Source organism: Anastrepha obliqua, chromosome 2 (assembly GCF_027943255.1).
Source record: "Anastrepha obliqua isolate idAnaObli1 chromosome 2, idAnaObli1_1.0, whole genome shotgun sequence".
NCBI classification, from domain to species: Eukaryota; Metazoa; Arthropoda; class Insecta; order Diptera; family Tephritidae; genus Anastrepha; species Anastrepha obliqua.
This window is the reverse complement of record NC_072893.1, coordinates 34,582,244-34,602,231: the sequence shown is the minus strand read 5'-3', so window position 1 is coordinate 34,602,231 and position 19,988 is coordinate 34,582,244. Positions and strand designations below refer to the sequence as shown.

General features: G+C 36.0%; 1 protein-coding gene across 1 annotated transcript in view; it reads right to left on the bottom strand.

Annotated features, from left to right (window-relative positions):
- Nucleotides 1–19,736, bottom strand: part of LOC129239433 (myotubularin-related protein 4) — a 56,203-nt gene extending 36,467 nt beyond the window's left edge. The window contains exon 1 of the mRNA XM_054874909.1: nt 19,103–19,736. The gene's annotated coding sequence lies outside the window, so the exon portion shown is untranslated. The remainder of the gene's footprint in view (nt 1–19,102) is intronic.
- Between the last annotated feature and the right edge of the window lie 252 nt (nt 19,737–19,988).

The window sequence follows — 19,988 nt, the reverse complement described above, 5'->3', positions numbered from 1 at the left end:
CAGAAAATATATGATTTTCATATTATTTATTTCTTTATTCTTTATTCAAGCGCTTTGGCATAAACAATATTTTTTGTTTTTCTATTTGTTTTTGAGTAAATATAAAATATAAATTGAAAATCAGGAAAAAAGAAGATTGTTTTTAAATGTCAAATCAACGCATATGAATAAACAATCGTCTTTTTTCCTGATCATCCATGAATTTTTCGTTTCAATTTATATGTTTTATTAAGCATTGGAGCTTTTTTAACCATTATCCATTTATATTTTTCAAAAAAAAAAACGAAAAAAAATTTTTTTTCACGAACACATAATTTCATTCGGATTTCACATTAAATTCTCAAATTTCGTAAGAAATTATTCACTGTTCCAAAATCCACTCCAAAAAAATTCACAAACAATTTTTACATGTTGCACTTACGTTTTTTCCTTATGGCATCCAAATCAGAAAGAAATATAGACCCATTGTAACTCACACTGTCAATTTGACAGTTCAGTTCCGCCCCAAGCGTTAAAAAAGTAAGCGACATTATGGATGGTTCAAAAGAACGCTGTACCCGTTGCCAGTGCTCCGAATTACAACCAAACTTTACGAAACCCATTTTCAATACTTACTTAACAATGTGCGTAAGTTTGGTTTAATTCGGTGCAAAGACACGGCGGGTCCACGTTTTGGCATATATTTCGAGACCCTAGTCATCAATAGGTATGAAAATTACCCCGTATTAAAGCACTTATCAACAGCTTTCATTTGATACCCATATTGTACATACACAACCAAAGGTTACCCGGGTCCACGTTTTGACCTATATCTCGAGACCCCAGTCACGGAGCGGCATGAAAAATACTCTGTACTAAAGCATTCCCCAACAGCTTCAATTTGATATCCATATTGTACAAACACATTCTAGGCTCCACGTTTTGGTCTCTATCTCGAGACCCTAGTCACGGAGTGGCATGAAAAATACTCTGAACTAAAGCATTCACCAACAGCTTCCATTTGATACCCATATTGTACATACACATCCGAAGGTTACCCGGGTCCACGTTTTGACCTATATCTCGAGACCCTATCTACCAATAGGTATTCAAACTATACGGAAATCATCTTCAATATCTACTTAACAATGTGTGTAAGTTTGGTTTAATTCGGTTCAAAGACACGGCGGGTCCACGTTTTGGCATATATTTCGAGACCCTAGTCATCAATAGGTATGAAAATTACCCCGTATTAAAGCACTTATCAACAGCTTTCATTTGATATCCATATTGTACAAACACATTCTAGGGTCCACGTTTTGGTCTCTATCTCGAGACCCTAGTCACGGAGCGGATGGAAATACTCTGAACTAAAGCATTCACCAACAGCTTCCATTTGATACCCATATTGTACATACACATCCGAAGGTTACCCGGGTCCACGTTTTGACCTATATCTCGAGACCCTATCTACCAATAGGAATCCAAACTATACGGAAACCATCTTCAATACCTCCTTAACAATGTGTGTAAGTTTGGTTTAATTCGGTGCAAAGAGACGGCGGGTCCACGTTTTGGCATATATTTCCAGACCTTAGTCATCAATAGGTATGCAAATTACCCCGTATTAAAGCACTTATCAACAGCTTTCATTTGATACCCATATTGTACATACACATCCGAAGGTTACCCGGGTCCACGTTTTGACCTATATCTCGAGACCCTATCTACCAATAGGTATCCAAACTATACGGAAACCATCTTCAATACCTCCTTAACAATGTGTGTAAGTTTGGTTTAATTCGGTGCAAAGACACGGCGGGTCCACGTTTGGCATATATTTCCAGACCCTAGTCATCAATAGGTATGAAAATTACCCCATATTAAAGCACTTATCAACAGCTTTCATTTGATACCCATATTGTACATACACAACCAAAGGTTACCCGGGTCCACGTTTTGACCTATATCTCGAGACCCCAGTCACGGAGCGGCATGAAAAATACTCTGAACTAAAGCATTCACCAACAGCTTCCATTTGATACCCATATTGTACATACACGTCCGAAGGTTACCCGGGTCCACGTTTTGACCTATATCTCGAGACCCTATCTACCAATAGGTATTCAAACTATACGGAAATCATCTTCAATATCTACTTAACAATGTGTGTAAGTTTGGTTTAATTCGGTTCAAAGACACGGCGGGTCCACGTTTTGGCATATATTTCGAGACCCTAGTCATCAATAGGTATGAAGATTACCCCGTATTAAAGCACTTATCAACAGCTTTCATTTGATATCCATATTGTACAAACACATTCTAGGGTCCACGTTTTGGTCTCTATCTCGAGACCCTAGTCACGGAGCGGATGGAAATACTCTGAACTAAAGCATTCACCAACAGCTTCCATTTGATACCCATATTGTACATACACATCCGAAGGTTACCCGGGTCCACGTTTGGACCTATATCTCGAGACCCTATCTACCAATAGGTATCCAAACTATACGGAAACCATCTTCAATACCTCCTTAACAATGTGTGTAAGTTTGGTTTAATTCGGTGCAAAGAGACGGCGGGTCCACGTTTTGGCATATATTTCCAGACCTTAGTCATCAATAGGTATGCAAATTACCCCATATTAAAGCACTTATCAACAGCTTTCATTTGATACCCATATTGTACATACACAACCAAAGGTTACCCGGGTCCACGTTTTGACCTATATCTCGAGACCCTATCTACCAATAGGTATCCAAACTATACGGAAACCATCTTCAATACCTCCTTAACAATGTGTGTAAGTTTGGTTTCATTCGGTGCAAAGACACGGCGGGTCCACGTTTGGCATATATTTCCAGACCCTAGTCATCAATAGGTATGAAAATTACCCCATATTAAAGCACTTATCAACAGCTTTCATTTGATACCCATATTGTACATACACAACCAAAGGTTACCCGGGTCCACGTTTTGACCTATATCTCGAGACCCCAGTCACGGAGCGGCATGAAAAATACTCTGAACTAAAGCATTCACCAACAGCTTCCATTTGATACCCATATTGTACATACACGTCCGAAGGTTACCCGGGTCCACGTTTTGACCTATATCTCGAGACCCTATCTACCAATAGGTATTCAAACTATACGGAAATCATCTTCAATATCTACTTAACAATGTGTGTAAGTTTGGTTTAATTCGGTTCAAAGACACGGCGGGTCCACGTTTTGGCATATATTTCGAGACCCTAGTCATCAATAGGTATGAAGATTACCCCGTATTAAAGCACTTATCAACAGCTTTCATTTGATATCCATATTGTACAAACACATTCTAGGGTCCACGTTTTGGTCTCTATCTCGAGACCCTAGTCACGGAGCGGATGGAAATACTCTGAACTAAAGCATTCACCAACAGCTTCCATTTGATACCCATATTGTACATACACATCCGAAGGTTACCCGGGTCCACGTTTGGACCTATATCTCGAGACCCTATCTACCAATAGGTATCCAAACTATACGGAAACCATCTTCAATACCTCCTTAACAATGTGTGTAAGTTTGGTTTAATTCGGTGCAAAGAGACGGCGGGTCCACGTTTTGGCATATATTTCCAGACCCTAGTCATCAATAGGTATGAAAATTACCCCATATTAAAGCACTTATCAACAGCTTTCATTTGATACCCATATTGTACATACACAACCAAAGGTTACCCGGGTCCACCTTTTGACCTATATCTCGAGACCCCAGTCACGGAGCGGCATGAAAAATACTCTGTACTAAAGCATTCACCAACAGCTTCAATTTGATACCCATATTGTACATACACATCCGAAGGTTACCCGGGTCCACGTTTTGACCTATATCTCGAGACCCTAGTCACGGAGCGGCATGAAAAATACTCTGTACTAAAGCATTCACCAACAGCTTTCATTTGATACCCATATTGTACATACACGTCCGAAGGTTACCCGGGTCCACGTTTTGACCTATATCTCGAGCCCTATTTCCAAAATAAAATATAATCCATGTTACTCGTGGATAATGTAGCTTTCGAATGGTGAAAGAATTTTTAAAATCGGTCCAGTAGTTTTTGAGCCTATTCGTAACAAACAAACAAACAAAGTTTTCCTCTTTATAATATTAGTATAGATATAGATATTGTATATATATACATACATATAAATATGTCTGATACAAAAAAGAAGATAGTTCCACATAATGACCATTCGCAGCCATGTTAGCCATTAGACTTTTGCTGGTACATTACTGCATAAACGGATAAAAGAGCCTAATTTCCATGACGCACTTTATCGTACATATATATCCGTTCCAAGATGTGTGCGAAATGTATAAAAAGTGCGCAGTAAAAACTGCATTTTGTGGTGCCTTTATTTTTTCTCGCCACTGTATGATTTTTTATTTATTTAATTAATGTGACATATCGAGCCACATTACATACGGAGACCCACATACATATGTATGTAAATATATTCATTTCTTATGGATACCAACGCAGATGTTTTGCCAGTAATTTTTTCCGTTGTCAACTAAAACATATGCATGTTTCTATGCATGTGCTTATACATATATAAATTTCTGGCAATCATCGATTTTGTGGCTTTGCCTCTAATTGTAAGCCCAACTCAAAGAGTTTGGTATCAAAACCCCATAAAGTGTAGTTTACATTCATATGGCGGTACAAATTTTCATTCACGTTTCAACTGCATTTCAGATTCACTTTCGCCCAGGCGCGACATCTAATATTTGTCAATGATCGTATTAGTTACACGAGTCTACATATATGTATACTAAAATACATATCAGTACACGAGTAAATATGTATAAGCGGAGATATTTGTTTGTGTATTTCTATGGCATTTTGGCAAGGTATGCACTTCGTGGTCTGCTCGTCGCGTACAAAACAAAATCATATAGAAGAAGAAAAAATAAGAGCGCACACGAAAAACACTTTTACTTTGGGTACTAACCGATAATGGCTCGTGGAAACAGGTAATCGAGTACTCATTTGGTTATAAACAAAAAACAAAACCGCAATATATGCATGTACACGAAAATAGAAAGATAAATGATGAATGAGCAAAAAACAACCAGCGTTGACTGGCTATGGACGGACTATGATGTTTAGCATTGGGGAAAAAGCCATGCCATGTAACGAGCTAAACAACCAAACTAACGACCACAAACAACACAACGACGCACGAGAGTCAATAGTGCGAAGCAAAAACATTGTTGATAGGCAAAATATAAACAACAAAAATATGGACAAAAAACATTAACTGCAAACAACGAATAATCGGAAAAGCGGCAAGGCAACCGACCGGCCTTTACTGGAATTTCAGCCAGTGAAACGTGACAAAGGAAAACTGGAGAAAATAAATTTGAATCGACCAAAGCAGTCGGGCTCAGCCGCTGCTATCGTCGTTGTCGTCGTCTCGTCGTAGTCTCGATTTCTGTCATTGACGCTGCCAGCAAAACTGACTGACTGTGAATCGGTTGGCCGCATTGTCTTTCGGTATTGGAACGTTTCTATGCCAAAGACAGGTAGGTAAAAGAAAACAACTGACGAGTTGGCTCTTTTGTTGGCTATGCTGGCGAGACGTGTGTTAGCCGGAATCAGGAGGGTGAATTTGCGACGCTCGTGCATTGAAAACTGTTAATGAAAATGCACTTTTCCCACTTAACACTGAATTAATTGGTTTTAACGTATTTGCACTGGGCAGGTGATAAGTATTAAAATGGTATAAAGCAAACTTGAAGTGCAGTGAAAAAAATTAGATAAAAAACTGCAATGAAAAAAAGGGAAATTCGAAAAAGAAATGGGCGATTCCCTTCTATTATACGAATAGCATCAATGAATGTTATATTAATATACACTTGCAGTCAATAAAAACGAACAATCTTGAAGATTTGCAGATTTGCAGCCGTAACTTTGAAAGAAAAAAAATCACTTAAATTGATTTAGGCATTGACAATGGAATTATTTTTGATAAATTTGTTTTACTTTTACAAGCATGGTTATAAGCACTGAATTTTTTTTTTTGTTTTTCATTTTAAACATAAACTTCAGTTCTTTCATTAAATTTTCGAGCACTTCGGCAGCTACTTTACTCTTCGCTTTAATCGATTTTATTATGTATCAATCTATCAATCACCCCTATTGTCATTTGTATTTTTCTGTAATATGTAAACAATGAGCAAGCGCACGACATTAACATTCCGGCAAAAATGGAAGTTCTTTCTGAACTTGAAAACTTGACAACAGATGCAATTTGTGTAACACATGGACTGGAAAGTCTCGGCCCTAGGCTAGGCACTAGTTTTATTGCATTTAGTACTAACCTTAAAAAGACAGCTGTTAATATTTCATGATACTCTGTTCATTAGTTCGTGAGTTATTGTCCTAAGAGTGACGCTACTTTTGTTATTTTCGTGTTTTAATTTTACACTGCTTCTTGATGGGAAAAATACCGTTTGAAAAGTATTATGGGGACCCCGCTCTATCAGACTCAACAATAAAACGAACGTTCGCTTACTTCAATCGTAGTCGTAGAGACACCGATGATGCACAGCGCAATGGATCTCCAAATGAGGCGGTAACACCAGAAAATCGTGTTTTTTTATTAGGCCTGCGACTTTTCATCCCATGTGTTATACCCGCCTAAAGACTGTCACCCCATCATTATTTCCCAAACGCTTATGGAATGTTTATGCTGCTACAACAACAACAACATCATCATAATAAAAAAACAGGGCATTTAATTAACTCAACATCCCTGCAATCAGCAAATTCGACAAAAAAATTCCGATTTTAGTATTTCTGGCAAAGGGCATTTTAAATATGTACATGAGGGTCATTTTCAAGGGATTTCAAGGATTATTCAATGAATACAATACAAAAATTTATATACATAAGTTAGAATGTACATATTTTAAATGTATAATGGAATCGAAGAAAATGTAAATGAAGCCACATAAAAAAGAATTCAAAGAATTTAGATTATTTTTACATGGAACTACGACCCATTAATTATATTAGGCTCAATGGTGAAGCTTAAATGAGCCTACAAAAGAAATTCTAAACTAAGGAAGTATTAATATCCTCAATTCTCTTTAAAGCTTTCCAATATAAAGGGAATAGGTTTCTTTATGCACGTTTTTGTCAACTTTTTTTTAATTTGCCTGTGGTGTTATTAATTACTTGAGCGTTTTTTTCGAACATGGGGATTAAAGTATTCCGATTTTATTTTTCTTCTTCACTCCTCTCCGAAGCATAGGGCCTTTAGAAGACCGATCTTGCGTTGGTTTCGTTAATCTATTTGATTTCTGACAGAGTAGATAGCCTGCCGCTATCAGTTCTAAGTAGTGGGCATTGCTGTCATTGCTTAGAGCGCTCCTGTGTTGCACATTTTTCTGGCACAAGGGTCGCACAGATGGTTGAAGACTGCGCTAAAGTGGTGTGTCTGCGCTATTACCGCGGCTGCCCGCTTCCTCTTGCTGGCGCCACTGTTGCAATGTGTAACTGTGTGTTTTTCTTTATTTTTTGCTGGTTTTAGCAGCCTTAATGCAAAATAAAGCGCTGACTATTGTGCGGGAGTAAGGATGGAAAGAATAAGTTTTTGGGTCTGATGAATGATTTTTGTTTTTTTTTTAGAAACAGGGAAAGTAGGTAAATTTGGAAAAGTGCGAGGACCGTGCTATTGTGGGATTCGCATCCATAACCTCTTGGATAGCAAGGCTAGTGCACTTACTCTAGACAGCGAATATGCTTTAGGAATAAGTCTCTTAAAAAAATTAGCTCGTAGTAAGTAAACGAGCATTGTTATTAATAGTTGGAGACAATTTACACGATGATTTTTCACTCTGGGTTTTTGCCATTCTCTTTTAAAGACGTCTTCGAAAATTTTCGTACATTTACACGGTGACTTTTTGTTTGCGGCTTCCTTGGGTGTTTTTGACGTTTAAACGCACAATTTTCTTTGGTCATTTGTTTGTTGAGCGCGAGCCCAAAGTGCACTTGAATAAAAATATGAAATGTCAAAAAACCCATCGATTTTGCTGACCGTGCGTGCATGCCTCCTCCTTTGACTTCTCTATACTTTTTGCCACCAAGCCCGATACGCATGACTTTTCCAGCCAGAGTGGAATTTAGTGCCCGCAAGTGTACGTAACACTGCATCCTTTTTGTATACTTTCAGTCGCTTCCCCCACTTGACATACTTATATACAAACCGAAGTAGTAGTAGAACGTTCGATAAATTTCGTCATCTATCTTATGCAATGATTTCGCACTTTCAAATTTATTGTTTTCTTGATACTTGTGCAAACTCTTAAGGAGCCACGTAGTAGTGTTCACGTTTCACTGTGTACCTCTGTGGCGGCTACATTGACTAACTCGGCGACATAGTCGCATAAACATAAACGAAGGCAACAGCGCTGACATCGGCAATGGTAACAATACTGACCTAGATTTTCACTCATGGCATATTGCTGTGTTGTTGTCACTTCATTAGATTGACCATTAAGAATCATCTCGTGCGTGCATGTGCCGATAAACAAATAGACCAGTACACATGACACAACATAAACTAAAATCATAATTGTATTTATTAGAATTACTTGATTTATACGTTTCGAAAGAAAATATTAAAAACTCTCAGCTATAAAATTGACACTGACCGATTATAAAATGGAATTGTTGATAACTCAATGAAATAACTACAAAGAAAACAGGCCTTGTTGTCGAGGAATTAATATTTTTTTACGATGCCGCTTATGCATCTAAGCAATTGATTTGTATGATATGATTGACGATACTTAAAACAAATAGTCTATGTGTAGAATTCATTCGGGCTGTTTTGAAGTTTGCCGCCCTAGAGGTGTACAGGGAGATATATACATAAGTAATTTACTGAGTTCCTTTTATTTTTAAATTCATAAATTCCATTACATATTTTTCGTTTCGTTATTTAATTACGTATCTATTGACATAACTAAAAAATATGAAGTTAGGTTAGCTCGCTCGAAAAACCTCTCACGCGGAAACTGCAAAAGCTCGTTTTGATATCTGGTTAAAAATAATTACCTCAAACCCTGCCCCTAACAATTTCTTAACTAACTTCCACCTTAACTGAATCCAGACATTCTTTCAAACTAGGCAGTAGGAGAACTATTTTGCTACCCTAGCGCGTAACCAGGGATTTTTGTACAGAATAATTTCATAAATGAAATATATAAAATAAGTAGGTAAATATCAACGCGAATTTTGAGCCACTTCAAACGTGCCCTTTCTTCTTCTTAATTGGCGCGATAACCGATTACGCAATTTTCATGCTAACCTTCGCCAGTTGGACACACCACCTGAAGCCAAATCCTTCTTCACATGATCTTTCCAACGCAGAGGAGGCCTTCCTCTTCCTCTGCTACCACCAGCCGGTACCGCTTTCAGAGCCGGAGCGTTTTTATTCATACGAACGACATGACCCAGCCACCGAAGCTGCTGTTGTTGTTGTAACAGCATAAACATTCCCGGATATAAATTCGGGTCGTTCCGGTAACGTAGAACCGACTATCATGGGAACGACCATAGACCTATGTCTATGACGTCGTAAAGCTCATACAGCTCATTGTTCCATTGTTCGCCTTTACTAACGTGCAAAGGTCCAAAAATCTTCCGTAGAATCTTTCTCTCAAACACTCTAAGGGATGCCTTATCGGATATTGTCATCGTCCAAGCTTCTGCGTAATTTGTTAGGGCTGGCATGATGAGAACCTTATAGAATGTTAGTCAACAGGAGAAAATAATATTTATATACAGAAGAAAAGAACCGGTTTTTTTCTTGTAACTTCAAGATATATTTCGTTCCGCTTTTTGCTGCATAATAGTCCCATTCAAGGGCTACGACGCCAGTGCTAACTCAGGTTAGTGTCGTTCGAAACTTTCCCGTAAACGCAAATAAACAAAAATGAGTGAGAAGTACGCTAAGCGTTTTGAGGCGGTATTTTTATTATTAATATATATTATACTCGTAATATAATTATTGCATTTAGTACCGTGGAACATGGTGTCATACCTCATGAAGCAATCGCCAATATGTAATCTTGACTTTTCTATTCAGGTATGACAAAAATAATGGATTGAATTTACCGTCTCCCGCCCGAAATTTGTCTATTACACAATCTTTTTTGTTTCCAGAACGAATGTATGAAGCGTAGGTGGTTGTTGAGCTACTGCTTTCAATATCACTATAATTTTCCTGGACTTTTCTTTTATTTGCCACATCGGGCTTATAAATTTGAATTAACAATTGATTAGATTTGTGCCCTGAATTAACAAAATAAAGACAAGAGACAAATCGAATGCAATACACCCTACTAATGAATAACAGAACTGACTTGAATTTGACTACTGAGCGTGAAATTACCGTTACATAAACCCATGCGTTTTTAAAAAATTTCATTTGTAATTTGTAATTTGTAAACAGACCAAATGAGGTTATTTCGATTTGTTTTTGTCCGTATGTTATGAAGCCCTCGAGTGGAAATTCAATGAGCTAAAAACCGCTTACTCAGAAAAATGTGGTTAGATTAGATTTAGTTGAAGTTTAAAACTTTGCATTACATGGTTTTTGTTATACAGTAGAAGCCCGATAAGTACAATTGGAAAATTTCAGCAATGATTGCACTTATCGAAAAATTGCACTTTTGGGAATTTCTCCTGTGGATCGAGGAATACCTAGGGAAAAATATTTTAACTCTATTCAATGCAATTAATGAGCTCAAAAGGTCGATGTTCAAGAAAAATTAGCACATATTTATTGAAATTAATACAAAGAGATCAATGCGGAAGGACACATGAGTGTGTGCTCCAAAATTCAATTATTTTTTTTGGAAAAACTTTGTTATTTTCGATTGCGTTTTCTCGTAACACTTTTCAAGTGCTTTTGATCGGATATCATGCAAACAAGCGATCTGATTGAATGACAGTACATTTCAAAATTGTATTGACACAGCCAAAAATCGGTTCATGCTGGACTTTTTCGGTTGTTTCTTCTTGAGTAGTATCTTCGGGTTTATTGGCTTCACTATCACCTTCATCTATTCCTAATTCCAAAACCTAATTGCGGATTTCATCTGTGTCTGCTTCACCCACATAGTTTTCGACCATCTCATTTAACCGTTGTAATCCTCCAACAAGAAAGGGGTCGCCAATACCCTTTTCCAGCATTTAGCGATCGTTTCAGGGAGCAATTTCCCCCATGCTTGGCTCAACATGATCACGGCGGTTTTCAAATCAATTTTCATCAATAGTTCATGTAATGAAGAATCTTTTTCACTAATTATGGTTTCCATTAGCAATGTTTTGTATTGAATTTTTGTCAAGTTAATAACACCTTGATCCATTGGCTGTAAAATCGCTGTGCAATTGGCCGGAAAATACATCACTTCGATCTCACCACAAACTAATTCTTCTTCGGGCGGATGAGATGGGGCTTGATTCAGCAAGAGTAATGCTTTGGGTGGAACCTCATTTTCTTTGACGAATTTTTTCACTTCTTCGACAAAATTATCAAAGACCACTTTTTGAAAATGTGAAACAGGAGCATTTCGTCGCCGCTGGTTCATGAAAAACTGGTACAAACGCTTCTCGAGCTCTGGATGATTGCCAAATCGCAAAGTTTTCCGTTTATTTCCAAGTGAAAATGAATTGTATGCATTTTCTTTTAATGAACGGGATTGTTTTTTTATTCGGCAAATCGTTGCGCAATCAACTTTGTATTCGAATGCAAGGTCTCGTTGTTTAACGCCTTTTTCAATTTTTTGGAGAATCTCATCTCTTTCTTTCAATGTAAGAAAATGTAGATTCTTTTTCACTTTTCCCATGATTTTATTTGATGAAAGCAAAAAACAATGATTCAAACTCCGAACGATTGTTTTACTCTCAAGAACCAGCTTGAAACTAACGCGTGTTGAATGTCACAAACGATTCGATGCCATATTTTATGATATCAGCGCTACAATTTTACAGTTATTTGTAAAAATCAAAAATCACAAAGCGTGAGAACAGTGTTTTTGGTCGCAATAATTCCGAGAACCATAACTGTGCATAGCTATAAAGCTGTGTCTTCGCGCGTGATGAACGCAAATACATTGCCGTATGAAGTAAAAAATTTCTTCGAACAAAAATTCTTTTGCGCCGGAAAATTGCAATTTTTTATTGCTCTTTTCGAGTTTTCTATGGACTCAAAATCGAATTGTACTTTCCGCGAAATTGCAGTTATCGGTATTGCACTTATCGGGCTTCTACTGTAGTATGAACAATAATTTCCCAAAACAAAGAGTGGTTGTGTGTTTACAATTTCGCAACGGGGTGCATATAAGAAGAAATAGCATGGGTACGAATTAATTGTGGTTAGAGGAAAAATACTTGTATATAAAAAAAAATCGTATTTAAAAGCTAATCGCGTGACTTTCATAATTTACAAAAGCGAATACATATAAAGAATGCAATCAAAAAGTAAACACAGATAAATCTGAGAAACAAAACAAAATTCTTTGTATAAACAAAAGAAAAAAAACAGAAAAGAAAACCGCTGGCGATTCACTCAATCGCAAAAATAATCTAAAAATTAAAACAAAAAAACTTTCACGCACACATTTAACTTAGCATTGAAGAATTAAGAGAATTTTGCTAAAAATAGAATTGTGAAAATAGAATGCACACTGGCAGTCGTTGTTTGTTGATTATGCGGGACTCTTGGGGCTAATTTTTCTTGATTTTTGGATAGATGTGATTTTTTTTTTCTTCTTCTTTGTTGTAAACTTGCCCACACGTGCCCATAAAGAAACACCCAAATTGTCATCTGTACGTATTTGTAGCACCCCTTTGTTATAATACCCGAACAAACTAAGGCAAGGAAGACTTGACCCAGCAGCGAGCTGTCCATCATTCATTTGATGGACTACAGTACATCAGAGTACATACTCCACGAAATATAATACAAGCTCTGATAGAACAGTTTTTAAATGGCAAGTCTCCACTGATAATTTACGTACAATCAATTAAAAGGCCCCACATATTTGAAATTCATGCGATGCAAGTAGGCAATAGGTAATTACTAAGCGCCGTATCATGTCAACGTGACATAAACTTTTACCTTGGCAGCAAGCGAACGAATTACAGTAAGAAGTGGAAGCTTGACTATCGAAAAAGATATTTATGTCTCCCCGCAAAGAACGATCCCTAAGCATTTTGCATGACTGCATAATCGCGAAGACCTCTGCTTAAAAAACACTACTAGTTTTCAGCAGTTTAAAGGAGCCTGAAATATTGGCTGATCTAGAGAAAACCTTCGCTCCAACTCCAGATTCCATCTTGGATCCGTCGGTGAAAACAGAGGTACCTATGCCTGTTCAGACTCTCCCCTCCTTTCAATCCAGTCTGCTGGAAAAGATAGCCCTAGCCCAACCCTCAAAATCCAGTTTGCGGATGGAGATATTGCCTCCAGAGGCCAGCCTCGTACAATCTAATAGAGCTCAGAGCGGCAATGGATGAAACTTGAAGATCAACGGGAAGTAAGTTCAGTATGACTTGAAGGGCGGTATTGCATTAGAGGTACTCGTAAATAATTCTAATAAGTTTGGAATACAAATTTTGCTTGAAATCAGTGGGCCCTCAAGTATTTCCCTTTGGTTCAGTTGAGCATTCTTTCGTTGGAGCAAAGGTATTTGAGTTGAAAGTCAAATTTTCGAAATTTCACGATTTTAGATACACTTTGTCGAAACAGTGCTGGGATTTCAGCATTTAATAAAAGCAAGGATCAAGTAAATAATACGTACCGTTTCGCTAGAAAAAAAATTGAAAATGAGGACAGAATTTTTAATGCTGATTACAACAGCAGGAAACTAAAATGGATATCTCGTTATCTCCGAAGGTCAAAGCTTTAAGGTCAATTTTATGCATTTTAAAACTGCAATATACCCGGGACACGTCGTCCGAATGGATACAAACGCTCCGGCTCTGAAAGTATTCGACGCGGTACCAACTGGCGGTATCAGAGGAAGAGGAAAGAAGGCCCCCTCTATGATGAAAAGATCAGTTGGAGAAAGACTTGGCTTGACTTGGTGTGTCCAACCGGCGCCGGTTAGCCAGAGAGATACAATGTACCCGTTCAATTTTTTTTTAAATGCAGTCGAAAACTAATAGGCGTTTGGTATTTCAAATGAAAGGCCATTGGATACTCTTTTTAACGAAATTATATTGAATCTATGTTTACTGAGCAAATTTTCGATAAAAATCGTTTTATATTTTATACTTCATACAAATTGTATTTTCTTAAACCTTACACATTAACTTAAAAAGCATTGGTAATTACCTTTCCAATGACGTACTTGATTTCGAAAGTCAAAGGTAACATTGACGCTTTTTAGAAAAAAAAAAATATATTTTATTTATAGAATGAAGGTTTTGTTTTTAAGTGCAGTCGCAAACAATGTCGTATTTCAAAAATGAATATAACATTTCTCATACTTTTTTATAAAATTTTGAATTTCTCTAAAACTTATGTTACACCAAAACTTAAGAAGTATTTCATTTGCTTTTCAAATGGTGTACTTGGTTTTGTAAAATGCGTAAAATTGACCTTTGACCTGCGATATCTCCCCCATTTTTAGTACCAATGTAATCAGCGTGAATAGTTCTGTCGAACCGCTTTTTAATTTTTTTTTTCAATTAATGATGCCGTAGCCATAACGCCATAGCCGTAACCATAACCATAGCCGAAATATTACAGCATTAGTTGATTAGTCATATAATCGTAACCGTAAACAGCTGAAGTAGAATTACAGACAAAATGTGTATTTTGTCATAAAAACACGAATAATTTTCCACTAAGTCAATTAATTTTTTGTCGCTCATTTCTAATGTTCAAATTTTTATCGCAAATATCAAAACAAATGTAAAGTATTTAACAGCTGCTTACGGTTACGGTTACGGCGTTATGATGCGGCATCTAAAATCGTTTACAGTGATGTCCATATGTTTGATCAGAACAGCTGATTGCTATGGTTACGGTGCGGCACCACTAATTGCAGCTATACTTATACCAAAAGAGCAAACTCTTCGATAACTCTCGGTTTTTGATTGGTTGATTAAACACAAAAACAATTCAGAAACAAGTCAAGAGCATCCCCGAATGGTTACTAAAAAATATAAAAACACTTGTAAGTGTCATAAAGTTGTAAGTTATAAATCCAAATCGCTGAAAGCGGAAAATCATATATTTATATACTTAAAGCAAATGTGTACACAAAATCAGCTGCCGCAAAAGTAACTTAAATATATATATGTATGTACGTACATATGTATATACCCACCAGAGTTGTATTTATAATAGTACTTTGTTATTATTTTTAATGATCGACGCTACATTAACGAAAAAATTAGCATAATTTTGTTTTTTTTTAATGTTCACACACTCATTTATGGAAAAGTAAATTGTGCTTGGCACAAGAAAATACGAAAATGAGGCGGTAGTAAAAAAGGCGAAGCAAAACTAGAATGTTACTAGAAAAGAGCGTATAAAAATTCTATAATATAAACATTGCAGCGTGCGAATATTCGCTCATTCGCCGACCATAGTTCGCCAACAAAAATCTGTTATCGTTCTGTGATGAGCAATACGGCGACTAATTATTCCATTTACGCTTTACCTTGAATTGTTTTTTACTTGTTTCTGTGTACTATTTCTATCTGCTTTACTTTGTTTGTTCGTACACAAAACACTATCTCCATGGTTCGCTGGTAAAATGTACACAGGTAAAAAGTTTGTGGTATACGTAACAACCAAATCGAAACATTTTTTATCTCGATAGGTTATCGACAGAATCATATTTTTAGTTTATTGAATATCCCACATAGCCTTTCTCTCAAACACTCCAAGGACTACCTCATCAGCTTTTACGTCATACAAGTCTGATATAAATCCGGCTAGTTTCTAAAAGGTGAAACGGAATGTCGTTGGACCGGGCAAATGTGAAGGGACCTATATTTTAGTTCATTCGCATTCAACAATTTGCCCAATTTTTTTCGTAAAAAGTATATTATATTATACTACTATATGGCGGCCGCCGTAGCGAATGGTTTGGTGCGTGACTACCATTCGGAAGACATAGGTTCGAAACTCCGTGAAACACCAAAATGAGTAGAAAGGGTTTTCTAATAGCGGTTGCCCCTTGGCAGACAATGGCAACCTCCGAGTGTAAAATTTTTCAGCCATGAAAAAGCTCCTCATAAATAACCATCTGTCGTTTGGAGTCAGTTTGAAACTGTCGGTCCCTCCATTTGTGCAACAACATCAAGACGCACGCCACAAATAGGAGGAGAAGCTCGGCAAGGCACCCAAAAAGGGCAAGACACCCAATTTCCTCTTATTATTAATTAAATATCGATCAAATTTTTTTCATTAGATAATGAAATATCAGCTTTTTGAATTTTGAAAAATACTTTTATACGGCAGGTGTGTATAGTAATGAACCGATTCCGCTGATTTAAGACGTTTACCACCCTAATGCCAAATATATTATGTACTAGTATATTAAGCTTTCCTGCTACTGTTGAATTCAAAATGGCACAATCACAGCGTTGTTTGTTTGATGTATTGTATATATATTACTCGTATAACGCATAATTTTAATCCTTTATATAATATAAAAGAACGATTCGTCCTGCACAAATTAGTCCTAAAGTACTCGTCATTTCTTAAGTTGCATTTCTCCTAAATACACCAACTGCCTTGGCTAATAATTCGGGTGTAGTTATTGTGCGATTTCAACCATTTTATGTCAGTAATATTTTAAATTTTATTCACGCAGAGTTTAGCAACCAGATTAAATTGAAGGAAATAAAAATTTAAGCTCCCAAAACGATCAATTCGACCTGGGGCAGATAAGGAATTCTTTTCTCGTCGACAACAAAGGGTAATTTTAAATGAAACAGGTAAATTGTTCACCAATTCCATAAATTAATTATCACTTGTATACCGAATGACAGCAAAGTCTGTTTGGACTTTTCATGGGCGTGTTGTGCTGTTACTTTATTACTCATGCATTTAGAACTTATCATATGATATTTACTTGCTTTTCGAATATCGACGAGTATAATAGCTACCTACAAGGCGACGTTATTATTTTTATATTCTTCCGTGTGCGAGTTTGGATATTCTTTGTTTTCATTTCTTTCTTCGCAATTACAAGCTGACATTAGTATATAACTTTTATATTCACTGATCACAGTTTCAGAAAGACATACAAAATAAAGCTGATGCTGGGCACGGCAATGAGTGTGAGATACACAATAAATAGTAAGATCGCAATAAATTTCCTTAAAAACAACGGGCCGGTCAACTTAGCCGAGTGCGTTCGTGGGTGACTACTATACAATTAGTGGCAGGTTCAATGCCCACTTTGAGCATGACACATCAAATGATAGAAATATTTTATTCTAATAGCAGTCGCCCTTTGGTAGGCAATAGAAAATTATCGAGTGAAATTCTGCTGGGCAAGGGCTTCTCCCTTAAGACACCATCTGCCATTTGGAGAGCGTCACAAATTGGAAGAGAAACTCGGCCAAACACCTGAAAAGGGGTTTATATGCCATATATTACTTATGTATAAGTACGTTTGTATATGTTTTTATAAACAATTTTCTTCGCTCTTGTTTGCATATCTTTTTCGCAACAAAGAAACAATATAACAAATGTACATATGTGAATTAATTGCATACATACATATATGCAGGTATACACATATGTATATACTATATGTTTGTACGTAAAGTATGGGAAGAAAAGAATAAACAATTTACAAAAAAAAAAAACAGTTAATTGTGGAAAAAGCGAAAGCGAATAGGCACAACGATATGACTTTGCGAATTTCATGAAAAGTAGATAGTAAATACGAAGATGTCGAAAGAATTATGACAAATTTGCAACTGTGTGGCTATACAAAATGAGTAGAAACTAAAAACAAATGAGAAAAATACAATATATAGTATCGCTGGGAAGATATGACATATGTACATATGTACAAATTTGCATACATGGATTCATTAGCATTTTACTGATGCTGACAATTTAATTTACAAAACATAAAATTTCAAATATTTAGAGTTTAACTATTTTTAACATACATTTTTTTTATAAAATTAAGTCAAAACCAAGTACAAAATATATGTTCATAAGAATATTCTAAACTCAGGGATTTCGCATATACTCCCAGCATCAAAAGAATTTGCCATATTCTGATTTATTATTTTTAATGTATTATTATTATTTTTTTTTTATAGAAATATAGTGCATACTACAACAAAAACCATATAACGCAAAGTTTCTAACTTTGTACAAAATTTATAACAATTCAGCAAACTTTCAAACTTTTTACTCGGAATCTTTAAATAAAATTTATAGCTCATTGAATTTTGATACAATCAAGTATAAAATAAAATAAAAAACTTGTCAATATGTGGCATACACTTTCTTTCGACGCTGGCATAATGTGCATTATAACATACATACATATGTATATGTGAATTGTTTGAAAGTTTCTATACACCATCTGCGTTTTCAGAATACATCCGTTTTTCAAATATATGTAGGTATGTATATTCATGCATGTCATGAAATTACTTGTATATGCCATGGAAATTTTTGTAGCATTTATACCAATTTAAGTATAAAATAAAATATTTAACTTCAGTTATTAGTAGGGCAACAGCATTTTTTTGTGTAACTATACGCAGCGCGTATACACTTTTCCTCTGACATTTGTACCTACATACAGAAGTACATATATGTTAGAGGTCACGTATTTGTATGTGCATGTGCATTCGAACTACAATTTCAATTTAAATAACATATTACGAAGAAATTTTGGTTAGAGAGAACACTGCGCGATACAGCGAAAGGCGAGCCGGCATTGCAAGTCCAAAGTCCAACGCAGCCTTGCAAGGACAGTTAAAAGCAAGAGCACATTTCTCATTAGGATATTAATAATTAAACAACATAACAAAGCCGCATTGTTATCCGTTAACTCACCTAAAATAATTTTTACACAATCTGCTCAAGAATCTTTAACACCACTTATTTGCGTTACTATTTGTTGCCTATATTGACGTCAGCGTTACAGCTTCAGGTTTTTATGCAACTGCACTCTTATACTAGTCAAGAAATCACTCCAATTTATTTACGTATTGAGTTTTTGTTTTTAATCTTTTAATATACTGCATGTGCAAAGCACATACTATTTTCACAAGAATCAATGCAAATTGATGCAAATATCGCGAAGCAAAAAAAAAGTCAATTTACATTTATTTCATATTTCTCCACGGCTAATTTTTTATACGTCTTGATTCGGCCTTTGTATGGTTCATTTTAATTGCTATTCATTTTCTTTCTTCTGTTTACCCTTTGCACTTTTATTCCATCTGCACTGTTCTCACTTGTTTCTACATTTCGTATTTCCTTTGTTACTGAGTAGAAACATTTCAATACAAATTAGAGAGTAACACGGAATTATTTCTTATTTGAACATACACAAATCGGACCAACTACACTCAATATTACACAATCAATATTTTTCCTTTAATAGAACAAATATTAATGGCCAAAAATAATACAAACTTTGCTAGCGGAATAAAGCTACACCGATTACATTTTTCGTATTAGAACTTGTAATTGCAGCCAACTTCTCAATGAACCAGAAATGCTAGATTAAATGTTGCCAGCCCTTAAAGTAGTTTTTACACGGCTTTCGACATTAATTAATAATATTTTCACATCACTAGTTTGGCCTGTAGAAACTATTTGCGCAGTCTGAGTTTTTGAATGGGATTCTGGTGAAATTTATTCAAAATAAAACTAACTAATTAAGTTAGGGTTATATTGTATATATCCCCTATAAATAATAATAACAATAAAACTT